The sequence below is a fragment of the Anarrhichthys ocellatus genome, unplaced genomic scaffold (genome assembly GCF_004355925.1).
Source record: "Anarrhichthys ocellatus isolate YVR2014 unplaced genomic scaffold, GSC_Weel_1.0 scaffold31, whole genome shotgun sequence".
Lineage (NCBI taxonomy): Eukaryota > Metazoa > Chordata > Actinopteri > Perciformes > Anarhichadidae > Anarrhichthys > Anarrhichthys ocellatus.
Window position 1 is genome coordinate 4,897,273 of NW_022280061.1, and position 7,299 is coordinate 4,904,571.

A 7,299-nucleotide genomic window follows, 5' to 3' on the forward strand; every position below is an offset into this window, starting at 1 on the left:
GTGTCAGGCGGCGGGAGAGGGTGTTGTAGGGGCGTAGAGGTCTGCTCCAGGGTGGTGTAGCAACAAGGCTATAGCCTCTAGAGACCAACTTTATCGGATGCCTTGTCTCTGCCCCCTCCTCACCTCCCAACACTGCAGATGCAGGTGCAGAGATGCCAAGTGAAACATGAGAGTCGGCTGTTTTTCCCCTCTTTCCAGTCATGCCCTCTCAGAAGGAGAACACCTGGTCCCCAAAGAGGGGGAGATGGGGAGGGGAGGGGGAGATCTAGCGATAGCCACTCCTTCTGTATGTCTACCTCTTTGCCCTCTCTCTCATTTCTTTCAACCCTCCTCAAATTCAAGCCCTGCCTCTCCTCACCCCTCCCTCCCTCCCTCCCTCGTTCCGCTGTCTAGCTCTCAGCTGTCAGACTGAGAAATGGCAGGCGAGACAGGGGTCTTCTGCCTGGGGAGATGGGCAAGAGAGGACCGAGGCCTCCAGGCACACATGTGCTGACACACACACACACACACACACACACACACACATAAATGTAGTGTGTGTAGCACAACGCACCTGCCAACCTGTGGACATGTTGCATAACACCTCTATTTTTTGACATTACACATGAAGGCATGAGTTTTCACCTTAAAAGCCCAGAATGCACCTCCATTAAACATGTGTGGATTCTACAGCCAATCAGCGGCCTTGATTTTGTTGGAGCTTGATCCTGAGAGTGGCCCCATATTTGCATCTATATGAAAACATGAGAAAAACACATTTTTCTACAGAGATATTTTATGTTGATTGCAATCAACATTTTGATGATGAGGTTGGAACATCAGAGGAAAGTTTGCGACCAAAGTTGTTTAGTTGTGCTGCAGTGATGAGCTCCTTCTCAGGACGACAAAAAGAAAGGAGCAAATTTCATTTCTAATACTTAGGGTGTTAGATGTGTTTACAAATGCATCTTGATTATATGTTTGGATGTATTTTGCCATGACTTCCTAATTCAGGTAAAAGAAGAATAGACATATAAGCAAATCTCCATGATTGTATTCATGGCGAGTCTTGGAGTTAGACTACACCACTCTCATCCCTTTTCTTTAAGTATAAAGATGGAGGTTGAAATTGTCTCTGCTTTGCATAAAGACTGGTGCAAAGTGATGGCTCTATCCAAATGTAAACAATCTGCTGTCCAGCACCTATGTATTGTGCTTTTAAAAGGAGTGACGTGGTGGAACTATTTCTCGGCCGGGTTCAGTGACTTCCTGGATCATCACTGTGTGGTTAGAAGCAACAGCATGAGCAGCTTCAGGACGTGAATACTTGTATTTTTGGTTTTACTTGCGACAGAGCCAGACTAGCTGTTTCCCCCCTACTCTACTTTATGCTAAGCTAAGCTAATCACCTGCTGACTCACACTAACTGTACAGACATGAGAGTGGTGTCAATTTTATCATCTAACTATAGGCAAGGAAGTGAAAAAGGTCAAACTATTCATTCAATTATCTACCAGAAATGCACATGAATGCAATAATGTATGAACATTTTCTATAAGCTACCAGTGACACATAAATGACGGACTGGGATTCATCAGATCAAATGGGAATATCTATCCAGCAGGAACACAGCCCTTCATTATCAGCGTGATATGATGACAAGATCAAAGAAAGCATTCACACCGACTCTGAACTCTGTTCTGCGACTTTTTTCATTCTCGGTGTGGAAAGTTCAGTCAGTGTGCGTTAGCCAGACTCCTTACTGGCTCACTCCCTCATCACTAACAGACCCACACTATTGATGATACGGCCCCGTCAAAAAGTGATGTCACCAAAACCCAACAGATATGCTGATCAAAGTCTTTATAAAGCTAACACAACATACTGTATCACTACATCTGCTTAACTGGGAGCATTACAACACAACTCTAAGGCTGTTATTTCATTCTCTCTTTTACTGGCTGGTAATTTGACTGTCATCCTGTTTCACAGTTTGCCGATCGTGTTATTTTTTGGGCATGGTCACACGAGGACACCGCTGTTAAAGCTGAATGTTGACTGGATGTAGGAAAACGTCTCTCTGTCAACACTGACTTTACATTCACTGTATTATAAAAGACAAAGAGCAGAGAGCAGAGATGACTCGATACACATGAGGATGCTGTTCTTACAGTAATAGTTCCACCTCGTGAAAATTACAGCTCGTCACATTTACATTTCTGCTTGAGTACAGATTATCCAAACAAGATATAACACGTTAATTATTGCTTCTGGCAGCTGGATTATTGAACTTTGTAAAGATAAAGGCCGGCTGTTTACTCCTCCTTACAGTCGTTATGCTAAGCTAAGCTAATTGCCTCCAGAGACATCAGACTAAGAACAATCTTCTCATCTAACTCTCAGTCTGATATTTCAGTCAAATACTGTCACAATCCAAACTGTTTATGAGCCAGAAATCATTTCTTGTAATGACAGTAAAATAGATCACTGTGGTATTAGCATATTGTTGCTTTCTTAAGTTGCAGTCATTTCCTTCTGTTGATAACATCTCACTCTTGCAATACTTAAATCCAGAGAGAGGACTGCAACAGGAATGTGCACTTCCTTGTGGACTTCTTGGCTTTAGGCTGAGGGCTCATTCTTTCCTTCCCCGGGTGTCGTCTTTGATGGAAAAGTGCTGCAGAGGAGTAATCCAAACAAGCTCGACAATAAGCTTCTTTTTTAATTCATGACAAGCAATGTAATGTTAATAAATGCCAATTGGAGATCAATGCTGGGTATTTGTTCAGAGAAACATTAATTCAGGTCTTGTTGACTTGTGTCTTTGACAACTGTCTCTAAAAGAGATTGTGTATTTGTGTACAGAGGCAAGACACATACTGAACAAATGCATACATGGAAGAAGAATGAGACAGTGGCAGTGAAGGAAGACATTTAAAGTGAACACTTTAAGTCACAAGGGGAAACCCCTTGTTTGACACCAGTGTGGCACATTCATTCAACACAGCATGTGGAGACAAGTGGAAACAAACCACATCTGCCCTCTGAACAGGAAGCGTCCTGCTGCTGGGCAGGTTCTGGCAAATACAGCGGTTAAAATAGTCTTTCTATCTCACATACACACACACACACACATGTACACGGGGCCAAAGCCTTTTTTTTTTTCTTGTGGGGTGAGATCCACCATGACCTGTGTGAGAGGAATTTAAAAAAACACAATATGAGGGGTTCTTTTATTCACACTGCAAAACACATGCACACACACTAACACACACTGACACAAGTAAACTATTACTACATGCACAATGAATAAATCACTTCTCTAAGGTCCAATCTTGTAAGAGGTCTCATGTGAGTGTATATTCAGTGAGGCACTGTGTGTGCATGGGTGTGTGGGGGCATACTCAGCTGCTTGGTTCACTTCAGAGGGTGCATTGTGCAGTATTTCATCCACAGCACAGTACCAGCAATTTCATACTGAAGGCTATGGCCATCAACTGCTATATTATATTTCTCGCACCCTTTCTTATGCCCTTGCTCTCTCTCTCTCACACACACACACACACACACACACACACACACACACACACACACACACACACACACACACACAATTTACTGGTTTTATATGCACAGCCATTCAGTGTGACTTGCAGTAAACAAGGTAAAAAATGATAAGAAGTTCTTCTACTTATGAACGCTGACGAGCATCAGAGGTGATGGAGTGACTGCGGCTCACATTAAAGGTAATGCTTTCAAACAAGGCTCCCCAGACCCCCGTCAAATGGAGTCATTATATCAAAAGACTCCCCTTTGCAGTCACGATACGGCTCCCGCTGTGTCCTCTCACTTTAATGCCACTTAAATATATAGTAACAAGGGATCGGGTGAGGAGCCACCTTAGAGTGTGGATCTCAAAGAAACTCTTTGAAGGGACTTTGTTTTCATTAGAATCATGGCTTGGTACAAAAATAAGGGCCATAAAGGATGAATCGATGCTCTTGGTATTCTTGTGGAAGCGAGAGAAAATGGTGCATTTGTTTCTGTGCCTTTGTTTATGTTTTTAGCACATAATCTGTTTTGCAACCGAACTGAAAAAAAAGACAACCTCTTCCCTCTCTGTATTTAATTCCACTCCGCCTCTGAGGTCCTGACGAGTGAATAATGTGGAGAGAGGATAAAAGAAAACGGTACGTCAAACGTGTCCTTACCCGGGTGGTAGAACCGGAACCCCGTGGTTCAGCCTTTTCACAATAATCAAGCATTCTAGGTTTTATCGACAAAACACGAGAGCACAAACAACCCCACAGGCGCACCGAGAGCAAAACTGTTTCAGCCAACTAAAGGCAGGTCTCCAAGGTTACAAGCTGTATTTAATCCACTGAACCCCCCACAGGCCTGGTGCTGGAATAATTTTGTTGATGTTGGATTGTCTGCATGCTGTGTGTGCGCGTGTGTGTGCGTACATCTTTCTCCCCCGAGCCACAGTTAAACCTCAGTGACATCAGCAGCCATGTCTTATTTTCCTATTACAGAGGTCCCACTGTAACGTAGTGTGTCAGAGCAGCGACATACACAAGCACACACACACTCATTAGGACATGTCGGGTCCTCTCTCACGCACACGCACACACACCAGAGGTGCAAGAGTGACGAAGAAAGCCAAGAAACAAATTAAACCAAGAGCAAGATAGGCCTTTCATTATAATTACCATTTTCAATAAAACACAGATTAGATAAAGAAGGAGAAGCCCTGGGAAAGAGGAAAGGGTTGTGTGTGTGTGTGTGTCTGTGTGTGTGTGTGTGTGTGTGTGTGTGTGCGCGTCTGCATTTGAGCATATTCTTTTCCATGAACTTGAAAGATGAGTAGAGGATTGTGCATAATTTACACCGTAGTTTTCAAAGCGGCCGCTACTCCGCAGATGGTACAAATTATGATTATGGTCGCTTCTGCACTCGGTTCTACTCAAGCATCTAAAGTCTCTCTTAAGTACTGAACCTGAAGTAATTATAACATCCAATCAATTTTAAACTCTTTTTAGGTTTGGCAGTTAGCTGCTCGTCTTGTGTCGGTTCATTATTTGTGAGAAAGTCTAGTTATTCACAACCATGTAGAGGCAGATGTCAGTGTTACGTTTAACAGCATTTCTTTACAACGGTTTTTATTAGCATATTCAAAGAGTTGGAATGTGATCAAACTCTGAATTACATCCCACAAAGGACTCAAACACTGTCATTTGTGTTTGTTAAGGTAGCTTCTGTTACATTTGATTACCATGCACTCAAGAAGTTCTTCTGAAGATGTTGGCTGGGCTGTAACACAGTGACAGCGTCGCTAAGTGTAGATTCATAGTGTAAAACATATTATTATTTATTTATGCTTTGATGGGGAACAACATGGGCTTAAATAACTGTTGCTGGTATTCAGCAGTCTTCTAACTTGTTCATGGGCAACGTTTGGTCCGAGCTACCGACAGCTGAGAACAGTGAACTCAACTGTGCGTGGAGGTGTGATGGCGCCTGCATTATGAGAAAAACGAACTAATAAAGCAATGCAGCCTTTACTTGCTATTCCTCCAAGCGATCCAACTAATGTTTACTTTCACTACTAACTCACCTGTTGAGATGTATTTGATTAATCATTTAGCATATGAAATGACGTAGTTTCCCAAAACACAAGATGAAGTCTTTGAATTGCTTTTTTTGTTCCACCGAATGTATAAAACCCTGAAAGAAAAGCATCAAATTATCATATTTGAGAAGGTGGAGCCAGCAGATGTTTGGCATGTTTAAAGGCTTTAAACACTGAATCCTTTATCAAAACTGTTGTTGGTTAATGTGCTGTTAATTGACTGATCAATCAAACTGCAATTTGTGTGTATTTTGAAAAGTTGACAACAAATATGTAATATAAATGTATACCCATTTTATTATTAATTGTTTCAACACTAAGTTGTTGAATTTGGAATTGGCACTGGTACTTTCTGTAGAGCCTAGTAGCTGACAACACATTGCACATCAGTACATAGTGGACACATCAGTGCTGCTGTGACATTAGGTTGTTACGTTAGTAGTAGTATATGGAGAACTTTATTGCCGTCCAGTGTAATACATATACCTCCAAATGTTGTGATTTTAAACTGAGGGCACTAGTGGACATAAGGGGGGAAAAAACCCGCAGCAAGTGCCTTCTTGGAGGCCCCTCTGGTAGATAAGACACGAAGTGCCATGGTTGCCCAGTCTACAACGAGACCTAATAAAGTGCCTCCAGGGTGCTCGTTCCCTCTAACATGCCTTTTGCTGTACAGGCTGGCATACATGCTAAATGTATGCTAATAGTTTGCCTCTATGTGAGAGGCAATGTGCCCTCCTGGGATTCCTATGCCTGAATAGTTATAAGTTCCCAGTGTGTTATAATTACAGATGTATAATAGTTACTTTAAATGACATACCCACACAATGTTATTTGATTTATATTCGTTTACAATCTGAACCAACTGTGGAACTATTTCAGCATAAATGCATCACAACGTGCTGTGCACTGGTGCCTTAATGTTTCGCTGCCCCTCAGACAGCCTGAGTCCTCTGACTGGAGGATTACCTGTTCTTTTAGGGGTTTAAGGAAATCCCCCTACTTCACAGGCTTAATGAAAAATTAAAAAATAATTTGATAATCTCAAAGAAATCCACAGAGCTGAAAACTGTTTTTCTTATCCATCAAACTGACATAATGGAGATAAATGGTTTTCATGGACTTGAAAGTTCCATCTGCTCGGTGCACAGAATTCAAATGTCATTGTTTTTCTTTGTGACACTATTTCGCTGTCGCACAAAATACTGGTTTATAATCTATGTGTGAGGAAATAGAGTTAGTGAATATCGCAGCTACCCTGAGCCAGATAATTACAGATGTGGAATCTATACTGCTAAAGAAACATTTGAGCTAAAGGACTAATACAGCTGATGCACTGTGGTGTGTTTGGATAGCAAAGCTACTCTCTTTTTCAGTGTCTGGTTACAGATTCATGCTGCACACCAAGTTGGGCACTGTGGGACTGAACAGCATCTGAAATGCGTAATTAAAATGCTGCAAGTAAATGAGACAGCTCGTTCCGTTTTGGCTACAGCGTTAAATCGGTCCTGCACACGTCTCACTTAATTATCCCCAGGTGGACAAAAAGACAAATCACACATGCAGCAAACAACTCATGCAGAAACCCCGATCCTTAAATTCAGCCATTTGTTGAGTAACTGTTCTGTGTTGAAGTAAAGGTTAAGGGAAAATCATGTTTGAGGGGGGGGGGGGGGGGGGGGGGGGGG